The sequence below is a fragment of the Somniosus microcephalus genome, chromosome 12 (assembly GCF_052327205.1).
Source record: "Somniosus microcephalus isolate GS21.2 chromosome 12, FLI_Smic_1.0, whole genome shotgun sequence".
Classification (NCBI taxonomy): domain Eukaryota; kingdom Metazoa; phylum Chordata; class Chondrichthyes; order Squaliformes; family Somniosidae; genus Somniosus; species Somniosus microcephalus.
Window position 1 is genome coordinate 53,633,349 of NC_140998.1, and position 14,996 is coordinate 53,648,344.

Sequence of the window (14,996 nt, forward strand, 5' to 3'; positions counted from 1 at the left end):
AATATGAGCAGAGCCTCTGTGGAGGCATTGGCGCATGAATGCATCACCACGGAAAGGATGGCTACCTCCGTGGTAAGGCTGGCTACTGTAGAGGAGAGGATGGCTATGGCCATGGAGGAGCTTAGTCGTCAGTGTCTTGAAAACATGGTAATTGTTCAGAATAGACTGACATCTCTTGAGCGATGGTCAGCTATTGAACAGAGAAACCAGACCTTCATGGAAGTCCTCTGGAGTAGGACTTCCAGTGCAGAAACGGGTCCTCATGGCCCCCCTGAATTGCAGCAAGGTGCTGTCAAGCCACTTGCCAGCTCTGAAGTGGTGCTGACCCATGAGAGGGATGTTGGTGGCAGAGAACAAGGAAGTGGGGGCTTCTCTCCAAACGCTCACACGACCATGCCACAGCAGAGCCCTCGGTCAGAGCCCCACCAGAGTCCTCACCCAACTGAGATGGGCGTCTCATCCCCTACACAGCTGCAGGAGCAGCAGACTGTTGCCGTGCCCTCACAGGCTCACAACCCCAGAGGACGCCCACCAGAGGTGTAGAGACAGGAGCAGCAAGAAAGTGAGCAAGGGGCCTCCACATCTGTTGAAGCCACAGGGGAAGCACCATGTAGGAGCATGCGTAAGAGGGAGATAAAGCACAAGTACTCACAAGGGTAATCACTTGGGTGTTCTGTTGTGTTTATTTTTGAAAAGCCATCTGTGAATTGTGGTGATAAATAAATTTGATGGCAAACTGTTGAGGTTGTGGCCTGTGTCATTTCGCAAATGGGACTTCCACATTGAGGATTTAGGGCGACTTGGAATTGTCAGTATGGTGGTCAGAGTGATAGGAATCCGCAGGTTCTTGTCCATTGTCGATGCTCTGGTAAGAAGGTGCGAGGCAAAAGTGTGTGTTTGTGCAGGCTAGGCAAATCTGGCCAAGATGAGTGTATCCCTTGCATCCCAGGCAGCAATGTGTTTGCGTGCTGGTGCCACTGGTTAATGCGCCTCCGCAACCTGTTCGTTGTCGGTCTCCTCCTCCTCATCTGAGGAGGCTATGTAATCAGCCATTTGTACCTCAACCAGCTGCAAGCCACGATGCTGTGCCATGTTGTGAACTGCACAGCAGACCACGACCATTCTGGAGACCCTGGCTGCTGAGTACTGCAGGGCTCTACCTGATCTATCAAGGCATCTGAATCGCATCTTCAGCAAGCCAATGGTTTGCTCGATTATGGATCTGGTGGAAATGTGGCTGGCATTGTAGCGCTCCTCAGCTTTGTTGGATGGGCTCCTCAACGACGTCATTAGCCACGTCTTCAGGGGATAGCCCTGGTCTCCAAGAAGCCATCCGAAAAGTTGGTCTGGCGGACTGAAGAGCGGGGGTACACTAGACTGGTGCAGGGTGAAGGAGTCATGGCAACTGCCAGGGTACTTGGCGCAAACATGCAAAATTTCCTTCTTGTGGTCACACACCAGCTGCACGTTGAGAGAGTGGAAGCCCTTGCGGTTGACAGAAATACAGTAAACTCACAGTTAAACGGCACCTAATCAACCGTAATTCTTTAATAACCGACAAAATAGATAGCTGGTAATCTTGCCGAATCCATCCATTTTTCGTTTTTCCGAGTCCAAGCTTCCCGCTGTGGCCGAGTCAGTCACTGGTTTTTATTTTTTTGTGTTAAAAATTGCCTACTTCTCTTATCCGGAATTTTTAATCAACCGGCACCACCCTGTCCCGTCGGTGCCGGATACGAAAGAGTTTACTGTACCTGGATTGTGATGGGGTGCCTTAAGGGCTACATGTGTGCAGTCAGTGACACCCTGCACCTTTGGAAAGCCTGCCAGATTCGCAAACCCAACCGCACGCGCAGTTACACTTGCTTGGTCCTTGGAGAAGTTGATGTAATTGTGCACGATGGCAAAGAGGGCATCGGTTACCTGCGTGATGCAAGTGTGTGCGGCTGCCTGGGAGATGCCGCTGATGTCTGCTGCTGATCCCTGGAATGAGCCTGAAGCAAAAAAGTTGAGTGCGGTGGTGACTTTGACGGCCACTAGTAAGGGGTGTCCACCTGCTCCTCTGGGCTCCAGGTCTTGCTGCAACATTGCGCAGATGTCACCCACTACCTCTCGCAAAAGTCTGAGTCTCCTTTGGCACTGCTGCTCAGTCATGTTGAGGTAGCTCATCCTCTGTCTGTAGACCCTGTTTTGGGGGTATCTCCTGCAGCTGTAATGATATCAGCAAATAGTGATGGTATTTGCCTGTTTGATTATGATGCCTTACCAGCATGTTTGCATGTATTGATTACTTATGCCTGACCAGCAGAGGTCATGTGAGAGACAAGCAGTTGAGTTTAGTTTCAGTTTCGTTTTAGATGGATTTCTAGCATGATGTCTCCTGTAATGCTGTATAAAGAGTTGAACAGACTTGAGATTAAAAGACATTCTCTTTCATAAATGTCTCGTCATTGAACCCACAAAGAAATCAATACATGGTGTTAGAAGTGGCTGAAAGAGATGAAGAGAAAAAATCTGAAGTGAAATCAGCTCTCCACAAATTAGCAAGCCAAAAGAGAACATCGTTGCTTACCATTGGAGAATAGCAAACGAAGTGAAAAAATGGAAGTTTTACACCCACCGGCGAAGCTTCAGTTGACAGGTAATGTGGCTGAAAATTGGAGGAGATTCAAACAACATGTAGAGTTGTATTTAGCGGCAATCGGAGCTGACGAGAAAAGTGATAATAAGAAATCGTCAGTGTTCTTACATGTCGTGGGTGATGAAGTGCTGGAGGTGTATAATAACTTCACATTTGCTGCTGATGGAGACAAAATGAAGCTAGATAAAATAATGGAACAGTTTGAGGCCTACTGCATACCTAAACGTGACGTTTGAGAGGCACAGATTTTTCACGTGTACAGAAAACGGGTGAGACTATTGATCAGTATGTGACTGAACTGAGAAACAGAAGCAAAACATGTGAATTTGGGGGACTGACAGACTCGCTGATAAAAGACAGACTGGTGTGTGGTATTCCAGATAATGGTCTAAGGGAAAGACTGCTAAGAGAGCAAGATCTAGACCTGGGAAAAGCCATAGCACTGTGTAGGGCTACAGAGACTGTGACGTTGCAGGCAAAGGAGCTGTTCAGTGACAGTAGCTGCAACGTGGATGCAGTGAGAAAGAACGGATACAAACCGTTTAACAAAAAGAGCGCCAATGTGAAAAAAGAGGCGTGGCCAGCGAACAAAAATGAAAGGGGCAATCGAAAGTCATGTAGTCGATGCGGTACACAGCATCCACCAAAAAAGTGTCCAGCATATGGTAAAAAATGCAATAGTTGCAACAAAAACAACCATTATGCGCGTTGCTGCAAGAACCAAGCGCAACAAAGCAAGGTCCATGCAGTAGATGAAAGTGAGATAGAGGAGCTCAATGTAGATGTTGTGTCTGAAAACAAAGAAGAAAAAAGAGACTGGATGTTGACACTAAAAGTGAATGACATACATATTCCATTTAAATTGGATACTGGAGCACAAGTTAATGTGATATCAGAGACTGATTTTAAGTAAATTAGACCCAGACCAAAGATACATGGAATGAAAGTGAAAGTGACAGGATACTCAGGTACTGATATACCAGTGAAAGGAAGATGCATTGTCAAAGTGTCACACAAGGACAGAGAGCACACGCTAGCATTAATCGTGGTGCCAAAGGATGTGCAAGCCATACTAGGTTTAAAAGCCTGTGAGAGACTGAACCTGGTAAAGAGAGTCCTCGTTGTGGAAAGCGAAGGAGAGACAGTCTATGATGAACTCATGAAAGAGTACAACAACCTATTTAAGGGTCTAGGCTGCATTCCAGGAGAACACACGATCAGAGTAGATAAAAGTATGCCAACGGTCATACATCCATGCAGAAAAGTTCCGTTTGCTCTTCAAAAGCAACTGAAGGCAGAGTTGGACAGGATGGAAAGCCTGAACATGATTCGGAAGATAGATGAGCCAACTGAGTGGGTGAGTTCCCTCGTCGTAGTGGACAAAAAGAATGGAAAGCTCAGAATTTGCCTGGATCCAAGAGATCTAAACAGAGCAATAAAGAGAGAGTACTTCAAGCTTCCTACACGTGAGGAAATCATGGCACAGTTTGCAAATGCAAAGTATTTCAGCAAGTTAGATGCATCATCAGGATTTTGGCAGATGAAATTGGACGAAGCAAGTTCAAGACTGTGCACGTTCAACAGTCCATTTGGCAGATACAGATTCCTAAGGTTACCATTTGGCATTGCCTCAGCTCCTGACGTGTATCACAAAACTATCCATATGATCTATGAGCACCTGGAAGGAGTTGATACATCAATGGATGACATCATAGTATGGGGAACCACGAGAACTGAGCATGACGAGAGACTGAAAAAAGTGCTGGAAGCAACAAGGAAAACAAACCTGAAGCTGAATAGAGAGAAATGCCAGCTCGGGGTGACAGAACTGACATTCGTGGGAGATATCCTTAGCAGTGAGGGCATCAGACCAGATCCCAGAAAGGTGTCCGCCATTGAGAATATGCCAAAGCCACAATGCAAAAAGGACGTGCAGAGGTTTAATGGAATGATCAACTACATGGGTAAATTCATATCCAACCTCTCAGAAAAGATGGCGCCACTGAGACGACTAACTGAAAAGAACATAGAATGGGAATGGAATCATGAGCATGAGAAGTCATGGAGCGATCTAAAGAAACTGCTCACAGAGGAACCAGTTCTGAGGTTTTATGACCCAGCGAGACCCATCAAGATATCATCAGATGCATCACAGAGTGGGCTCGGTGCCGTTCTTCTGCAAAAATATGACTACTGGCAACCTATTGCATATGCATCGCGCTCAATGACAGACGCGGAGACGCGATATGCTCAAATAGAAAAGGAGCTGCTCAGCATCACATACGCCTGTGAAAGATTTCACCAGTTTGTGGCAGGACAAGCAATCAGTGTAGAGACTGACCATAAGCCCTTGATTGCATTGTTCCAAAAGCCACTAAATAGCTGTCCGCTTAGAATACAAAGAATGATGATCAGGCTGCAACGCTATACACTGAATGTTGCGTACACACCGGGTAAGCTGATGTATACAGCAGACACGTTGTCCAGAGCTGTTGACCCAAGTGAGCCCGCAAACACCAAAATGGATGAAAAAGTGAACGCCTACGTGGACATGGTCACAAGTGCACTGCCCATAGCAGATGCAAAAATGGAGCTCATAAAGACTGAGACGAACAAAGATGAAACAATGAGACGACTGAGAAAAAGCATCTTGGATGGATGGCCCAACATGAAGCAAGACTGCTCACCTGACATGGCAGAGTACTGGAACTGCAGGGCGGAACTATCAGTGGTCGAAGACATCATCTACAAAGGAAGTAAAATAGTTATCCCAAAGAGTCTGAGAAGAGAGATGCTAAAAAGGATCCATGGAGGACATCTGGGAATCGAAAAGTGTAAGAAAAGAGCACGAGAGGTGATGTACTGGCCACGAATCAACCAAGATGTGACAAATGAGGTGTCAAACTGCACAATATGCCTGAAACATCGAGCAAGCAATCCGGTAGAACCACTAAAGCCACACCCAGCACCAGACAGATCTTACCAGAAGGTAGGCGCTGACCTATTCGTATGTCAAGGGAAGGACTATCTTGTAGTCACAGACTATTACTCCCTGTATCCAGAGGTTTGTAGACTGTACACCACCACTGCAGATGCTGTGATAAGATGTATGAAAGCCATATTCTCCAGACATGGCGTGGCAAGTGAGGTCTTCACAGACAACGGACCCCAGTTTTACAATGCAAGTTTCCGACACTTTTCCATAGAGTGGGACTTTGTCCACACAACGTCAAGTCCTCACTTTCCACAGTCCAATGGACTAGTGGAAAAATCGGTCCAGACAGTGAAAAGACTGATGTACAAGGCAAAAGACAGCGGAACTGACTTCTACCAGAGCATGCTTGTATACCGCACAACGCCGCTCGAGTGTGGCAAGTCACCAGCCCAACTCCTTATGGGACGTCGGCTAAGGTCAAACCTACCCATCCCGGAGAACCTCCTGAAAACAAAAGAGGGGGAGAAAGTGAGGAAGTTCAAAGAGCAACAGAAAGAAAAGCAAAAGTACTACTATGACAGAGGAACACAAAACCTACCTGAACTCCACGTTGGTGACCAAGTAAGGTTCAAAGACAAAACAAACATATGGACTCAGAAGGGAACTGTCCTGAGTGAAGTCCAACCAAGATCATACACCATTCAGACAGATGAGGGTGCTGTTCTGCGAAGAAATCGTCGGGATCTTCTCATGGGACCAGCCACAGCAGGTGAAAAGACTGATACTGTTGAACAACCTGAATCACACAGCTGAGAAACCATCATCTGAGGCAACAACTCAGATTCAAGGACAATCAATCAGAAAATCCTCAAGACACGTGAAGCCTCCTGAGAGACTCATTGAGCAAATTTAAGGACTATTGTTATAGAAGGAAGTAATGTTATCTTATTCTTTCTTCAAGTTATAGTGTATTGACATATTTCATGTGAACACACAAAGCAAGGTTAAAAAACCTTGATCATGATAATGATAATGTAAGTTCATTAAGTGTTACAGTTAAAATGCAGATTAATACAAAGAAAACATGTTAGTTACAAGTAAAATACTTTTGTTTTAAGAAAAGGAGATGTAATGATATCAGCAAATAGTGATGGTATTTGCCTGTTTGATTATGATGCCTTACCAGCATGTTTGCATGTATTGATTACTTATGCCTGACCAGCAGAGGTCATGTGAGAGACAAGCAGTTAAGAACATAAGAACATAAGAACATAAGAAATAGGAGCAGGAGTAGGCCAATCGGCCCCTCGAGCCTGCTCCACCATTCAATAAGATCATGGCTGATCTGATCCTAACCTCAAATCTTCTATCACTCTGCATCCACCCGAACCCATGTGATCTCCCGGGAGAGGCGAAAAACCAGATAAAGACCCAATGGCCAATTTGGGAGAAAAAAATCTGGGAAATTCCTCTCCGACCCATCTAGGCGATCGAAATTCTTCCAGGAGATCACTCTGTCCCTATATTTTCTACAGTACTTACCTTCTGTAAAGGCGATCTCCACCCCAGCCAGGAACAGGAATAAAACCATCTCCTGAAATCTAACAGAATTAGAACACAGTAGGAGCAGAACAAGGCTACACGGCCCCTGGGCCCGCTCCACTACCCACAGGGCCATGACCATTCCGAACCCAGACTCATGTCCAATTTCCTGCCCGCTCCCCGTAACCCTTTATTCCCTTTACTTCTAGGAAACTATCTATTTCTGTTTTAAATTTATTTAATGATGTAGCTTCCACAGCTTTCTGGGGCAGCAAATTCCACAAACCTACCACCCTCTGAGTGAAGAAGTTTCTCCTCATCTCAGTTTTGAATGAGCAGCCCCTTATTTTAAGATTATGCCCCCTAGTTCTAGTTTCACCCATCATTGGGAACATCCTCACCGCATCCACCCGATCAAGCCCCTTCACAATCATATGTTTCAATAAGATCACCTCTCATTCTTCTGAACTCCAATGAGTAGAGTCCCAATCTACTCAGCCTCTCCTCATATGACCACCCCCTCATCCCCGGGATTAACCGAGTGAACCTTCTTTGTACTGACTCGAGAGCAAGTATGTCTTTTCTTAAGTATGGACACCAAAACTGTATGCAGTATTCCAGGTGCGGCCTCACCAATACCTTGTACAACTGCAGCAATACCTCCCTGTTTTTATATTCCAACCCCCTAGCAATAAAAGCCAACATTCCATTGGCCTTCTTGATCACTTGCTGCACCTGCATACTAACTTTTTGAGTTTCGTGCACCAGGACCCCCAGATCCCTTTGTACTACAGTACTTTCCAGTTTCTTGCCATTAAGATAATAACTTGCTCTATGATTTTTCCTGCCAAAGTGCATAACCTCACACTTTCCAGTATTGTATTCCATCTGCCAAATCTCTGCCCACTTACTTAGCCTGTCTATGTCCCTTTGCAGGTTTTTTATGTCCTCCTCACTCACTACTTTCCGTCCCATCTTTGTATCATCTGCAAACTTTGATATGTTACACTCGGTCCCCTCCTCCAAATCGTTAATGTAGATTGTAAAGAGTTGGGGACCCAGCACTGACCCCTGCGGAACACCACTAGTTACTGGTTGCCAATCTGAGAACGAACCATTTATCCCAACTCTCTGCTTTCTGTTAGAGAGCCAATCCTCCACCCATGCCAGAATATTACCCCCAATCCCGTGATTTTTTATCTTGAGCAATAATCTTTTGTGTGGCACCTTGTCAAATGCCTTTTGGAAGTCTAAATACACTACGTCCACTGGTTCCCCTTTATCCACCCTGTATGTTACTTCCTCAAAAAACTCAAGCAAATTTGTTAAACATGACTTCCCCTTCATGAAACCATGCTGAGTTTGCCCTATTAAATTATGTTTATCCAAATGTCCCGTTACTGTCTCCTTAATAATGGACTCTAACATTTTACCAACCACAGATGTTAGGCTAACAGGTCTATAGTTTCCAGCCTTCTGCCTACTACCCTTTTTAAATAAGGGTGTTACATTAGCAGTTTTCCAATCTGCCGGGACCTTTGCTGAGTCCAGGGAGTTTTGGAAAATTATTACCAATGCATCCACAATCCCTACCGCTACTTCCCTCAAGACCCTGGGATGCAAGCCATCAGGTCCAGGGGATTTATCCGCCTTGAGTCCCATTATTTTACCAAGTACCACTTCCTTAGTGATTTTAATTGTATTTAGTTCCTCCCCCCCTAGAGCCCCCTGTTTGTCCAGTGTTGGGATATTCTTAGTGTCCTCTACTGTAAAGACTGATACAAAATAATTGTTCAGTGTTTTTGCCATCTCCATGTTTCCCACCATTAATTTCCCGGTCTCATCCTCTAAGGGACCAACATTTACTTTAGCCACCCTTTTTCTTTTTATATAACTATAGAAACTTTTACTGTCTGTTTTTATATTTTTTGCTAATTTACTTTCATAATCTATCTTCCCTTTCTTAATCAATCTTTTTGTTATTTTTTGCTGTCTTTTAAAGACTTCCCAATCTTCCATCCTCCCACTAGATTTGGCTACCTTATATGCCCTTGCTTTTAGTCGGATACTATCCTTAATTACTTTACTTAGCCACGGATGGCTATCTTTTCTTTTACACCCTTTTTTCCTCAGTGGAATATATTTTTCTTGGAAGTTGTAAAATAACTCCTTAAATGTACACCACTGGTCATGTACCGTCTTACCCTTTAATCTATTTTCCCAGTCCACTCTAATTAATTCCGCTCTCATACCTTCATAGTCTCCTTTATTCAAGCTCAGCACGCTTGTTTGAGATCCAACCTTCTCACCCTCTAATTGAATATGGAACTCAACCATGTTATGGTCACTCATTCCAAGGGGATCCTTTACTAGGACATTTTTAATTAATCCTGTCTCATTACACAGGACCAAATCTAAGGTTGCTTGCCCCCTGGTCGGTTCAGTTACATACTGCTCAAGAAACCCATCCCTAATACACTCAATGAACTCTTCCTCAAGGCTGCTCTGCCCAATTTGATTTGTCCAGTTAATATGATAATTAAAATCCCCCATAATTATAGCTGTTCCCTTATTACAAGCCTCAACTATTTCCTGATTAATACTCCGTCCAACAGAGTTGCAACTGTTCGGAGGCCTATAGACTACACCCACTAGTGTTTTTTTCCCCTTATTATTCCTTACCTCCACCCAAACTGTTTCACTATCCTGCTCCTTTGACCCAATATCATTTCTCTGTATTATAGTGATTCCTTCCTTTATTAACATAGCCACCCCACCTCCTCTCCCTTCTTGCCTGTCCTTCCTGATTGTTAAATAACCTGGTATGTTTAATTCCCAGTCATGGTCACCCTGCAGCCATGTTTCTGTAATGGCCACAAGTTTCGTTTAGTTTAGTTTCAGTTTCGTTTTAGATGGATTTCTAGCATGATGTCTCCTGTAATGCTGTATAAAGAGTTGAACAGACTTTAGATTAAAAGACATTCTCTTTCATAAATGTCTCGTCATTGAACCCACAAAGAAATCAATACAGCGGCGACGTGCTTCCATGCGCTGGCGCCTTCTGGCCTGTGCAGCTTCAGGTGGGTGAGCAGCTCCTGTTGTTGCTCCTGCTGTTGGTGCTGCTGTTGTTCAAGGTTCTGCTGCTGGCGCAGTTGGTCTTTGTCCGAATCTGATGTCCAGGAGGAAAGGAAATAAATGGTTCCCATGCTTCTGGTATATACCTCAGTTGAGGAAGTGCTCAGTCAAGGTGGGGAGAGGGGTTTCCCAGAAGGTCACATTGGAGATGGGTCTCAGGCTCCAAGCTTCTACAGCAAAGAGTAGGCCTGCTAAAAGTTCCTCCAGATCTGAGACAGCAAAGTTCTGCAAATGATCATTGGTGAAAACTCCTTTTTAATGGTGGAGCTGTAGTTAGTAAGCAATCCACTTGTGAGGCTGCCAGGATTAACTGGCGTGTTCCAGAGGAGACGTGCAGCACGGGGAAATGTTTTAAATTCAGAAAGGCCTCTCAAAATGGGATTATAGAGGTACTTAACTGGTTGTTAAGGGCCTTATATCGCGCCTTTTGGAGGCGGGATGGAAACGGGGTCTGAAACCACGAATGTGGGAAAATTGCTCAGAGGCGGGATGGAGACGGGATCGGATCCGCCCACCATTTTTTGCGTTTTTTTTAACAACTCGCACGCCTCCAAACCCGCCTCCTCGGGCCTGGCAAAATCGAGCCCAATGTTTCAGGTCGAACTGTTCTGACGAAGGGTCATTGACCTGGAACGTTAACTCTGTTTCTCTTTCTACAGTTGCTGCCTGACCTGCTGAGTGCTTCCAGCATTTTGTGTTTTTATTTCAGATTTCCAGCATCCGCAGTATTTTGCTTTTGAGAAAGGTATTTGTTGGGTTACACAAGGTTGCCAAGATAAGTGGCTGACATGACAAACTCTTACAATGTTGTCTTACATTGATCCTGAATGGTACTTTACTGTAAATTTACTGCACCTTCACAAGGGGAAAATGCACTGTACTTTGCCAATTGATCATCTTTCTAACTGCTCTGAAATATTCATGATTTTCCTGGATTATGTAATGTCGTCATGATATGTTGATCCCTTGGCCCATTAAATATGGCAAGCACCAAGTACTGAATTGTATATGTTTATTCAGTCCCAGAAGGTGGCTTGTGGCCTGGGTGGTGTACAGCCACACTCTCATCCCATGTCCAATATGTGTTTGTTTTATATTTGCTTGCAGAAGAAGTCTGCACATAACAAAAGGCAATGCATGCCAAGGGGAGGGGAGTCACCAAAATGATCATTTACTCATTGAGGAGGGGTCTGTGACGATAATGGGCGTGGGAGCAATAGAGAGCGTGTGGGAAAGAGTGAGGTTGATGGTTTCCCCCCCCCAAGCTCTTGGCTGGTATCATTTGCCTTTCATTCCATGTACTTTTTTTCCACTCACTCATCTCACACAGTCAGACATTGCAGCATTTAAGTGTAACCTGCTGGCAGTGGGCCAATTCAAAGGCTTTTTTTAGCTGCCGATTCCAAGGCTGCTGCATGAAGAGTGTGGCCACTCTAGGATCATCTGCAGCTGAGATCCTCTTGGCCAAGGTCCTGACTTGGGTGGTTGACCTGAGCATTGACTTGGTTTTCATCATGAAAGCTATGACTGAAGCTCAAGACCTCCAGAGTGCACTGTCTTGTCTGAATGTGATATGTTAGGGAAACCAGCTAATGCAGAGCTTGAACAGATCCCTGGCCATGATGATGGAGCGCCCAGCATTAAGAGAATGGCTAGCGCAGTTTATGGCTACTGTATCTTTGGGCGATACCACATCTGTTTCTCTCTACTGCCAGACTCGCATGACTACAGATGTGCATTCTGGCCTAAGCAGCCATCATAGCAATCCCAGTACAGTCTGTTACAGGGCTACCTACTGACCTGGCACAAGGAGGCACGAGACCACGTCCAACCTTGGAGTCAGACACTGACGTGCAGCAGCTATCAGTGAACATTTAGAATGAAGTATAAGAGATGAGGGAAGGACTGTGGAAAAACATACCTTCATGTATTTCCTCTTTTAACAAAGTCAATTTACAGGCAACAATAAGTACTAAAAAATCAATCAAAACCTACCACCAAAGTTTCCTGTTACTTTGAAGTGCTCGTCCCTTGTCTATAATTTCAGTTTCCATTTGCTTTCTCATTACTTTATTCGTGAAGTATTATTTTACAGTTTGAAGTCCTGAGCTATTTAAAATTGGCAGTTGCTTTCTTTGATTAGCTTTTACTGGGAAGATGACCTGCCACAGAAGTCCATTTATTTTGCCACAGCTGAATATTGATGGAGCACCTGATTTGTCTCCTGTTTGTGTTCCTTTTATAGTGGAGCATCTTTGTATTCTGGATTCTTTTATGTTTAAAAAGGGAGAAAAGGATAGACTGAGTAATTACAGGCCAGTCAGCCTAACCTCGGTGGTGGGAAAATTATTGGAAAGAATTCTGAAGGACAGGATAAATCTTCATTTAGAAAGACACGGATTAATCAAGGATAGTCAGCACGGATTTGTTAAGGGAAGTTCGTGTCTGACAAACTTGATTGAATTTTTTGAGGAGGTAACAAGGAGGGTAGATGAGGATAGTGCATTCGATGTAGTGTATATGGACTTTAGCAAGGCTTTTTGATAAGGTTCCACATGGCAGACTGGTCACGAAGTTAAAAGCCCATGGGATCCAAGTTGGATTCAAAACTGGCTCGGAGGTAGGAAGCAGAGGGTAATGGTTGATGGGTGTTTTTGTGACTGGAAGGCTGTTTTCCAGTGGGGTTCCGCAGGGTTCAGTACTAGGTCCCTTGCTTTTTGTGGTATGTATATCAATGATCTAGACTTGAATATGATCCAGAAGTTTGCAGATGATACTAAAATCGGCTGTGTGGTTGATACTGAAGAAGGAAGCTGTAGACTGCAGGAAGATATCAATAAATTGGTCAGGTGGGCAGAACAGTGGCAAATGGAATTCAATCCGGAGAAGTGTGAGGTAATGCATTTGGGGAGGGCTAACAAGGAAAGGAAATACACATTAAATGGTAGGACACTGAGTAGTGTAGAGGAACAAAGAGACTTTGGAGTGCATGTCCACAGATCCCTGAAGGTAGCAGGCCGGGTAGATAAGGTGGTTAAGAAGGCATATGGAATGCTTGCCTTTATTAGTCGTGGCATAGAATACAAGAGCAGGGGGTTTATGCTTTAACTGTATAAAACACTAGTTAGGCCTCAGCTAGAGTACTACGTGCAGTTCTGGTCACCATATTACAGGAAAGATGTGATTGCACTAGAGAGGGTACAGAGGAGATTTATAGGGATGTTGCTGGGAGTAGAGAATCTTGGCGCTGAGAAAAGACTGGATAGGTTGGGTTTGATTTCCTTGGAACAGAGGAGGCTGAGGGGAGACCTTATTGAGGTGTATAAAATTATGAGGGGCCTAGATAAAGTGGATGGAAAGGACCTATTTCCCTTAGCAGAGGTGGTCAAAAACCAGGGGGCACAGATTTAAAGTAATTGGTGGAAGGTTTAGAGGGGATTTGAGGGGAAATTTCTTCACCCAGAGGGTTGTGGGGGTCTGGAACTCACTGTCTGAAAGGGTGGTAGAGGCAGGAACCCTCATCACATTTAAAAAGTACTTGGATGTGCACTTGGGATGCTGTAACCTGCAGGGCTATGGACCTAGAGTTTGGAAATGGGATTAAGCTGGATAGCTCTTTGTTGGCCGGCGCGGACACGATGGGCCAAAATGGCCTCCTTCCGTGCTGTAACTTTCTATGATTCTATGTTCTGCTACCACATGATGTTTAATCGCAGCATGTGTACCATGTCTGATTGTACAGTATTCACACATTTAGTATTGAACCTGTTCTCCCCCCCCCCCCCTGCATGACACTATTTTTATTTATAGTGTGAAAATTGCATGCAAAATGATCATTACAAATTCCATTTTTGCTTCTGTGACTGAAACCAGAAATAGGAGATCTTCATGAATATTTCATTGCTGATTGAATGATATTGCACAACAGTAAGTGCTTTTAGAGTTTGTTTTAACTGCTTCATAGCCTTTAGATTTTAACCAGTACTATTGTTTGTTCTGAAGGTGTTTATTTTAATCACCTAATTAAATAAAACAAATTGAGTATTGAATGGCTTTGAAGTTATGTCGTGGGATAATAGAGATTCATCTGAAATTCTGCTCTCTGCTATTTTAATGGAAACATTAACTTGTTCAAAATAAATTATTTTAATGCCTTCACTAAAATGGCAGAAAGGAATTTCAAATTAACCTATTAATCATTTGTAGCGTACCATAATTTCAAAACTTATTATAAAGTCTTCAAGTTCTGTGTTTTCTTGCATCTGAGAAAAATATGCTTTTCTGTGTACTTGACACAATTTGTTTTGGGTGGAGGGATCGAGTTTCTTCATTTTACTCCTCTTGTGAAGGCAGTGCCTTATCCTGTGTTATGGTTCCATGAATACATCCAATATGCATTTATACTGGTGTCCATGCCCGCATTCAGCAAGACCTGGACAACATTCCGGCTCGGGCTTCTTCTTATCGTGTCCACGGACAGTCTATACATAGCCCAGCCAGAACTGGACACATTTTTGCGCCTTATTGTTGAATTCGGCAAGATCTGCAACAGTGCAGGGTTCCTCTAACGATGGACATTGCAGGAGATGTTGTATAGTCTGTGCCTCAGTTCCACATTCACAAGTTGTCGGGCTAGTTGAATATCCCCATTTGCTTAGTGACACCTTTGAGCAACCTACACCGGTCCTAAGTCTGTTAAGGCACTTCCAGGTTGCCCAGTTGCAATTAGCTCCTGGGGGGAAG

At 44.2% G+C, this 14,996-nt stretch overlaps 1 protein-coding gene across 5 annotated transcripts in view; it reads left to right on the forward strand.

Annotated features, from left to right (window-relative positions):
• The window catches only part of rtn1a (reticulon 1a), a 250,513-nt gene that overhangs the window by 15,745 nt on the left and 219,772 nt on the right, over positions 1-14,996 (forward strand). The gene's annotated exons all lie outside the window — the stretch shown is intronic.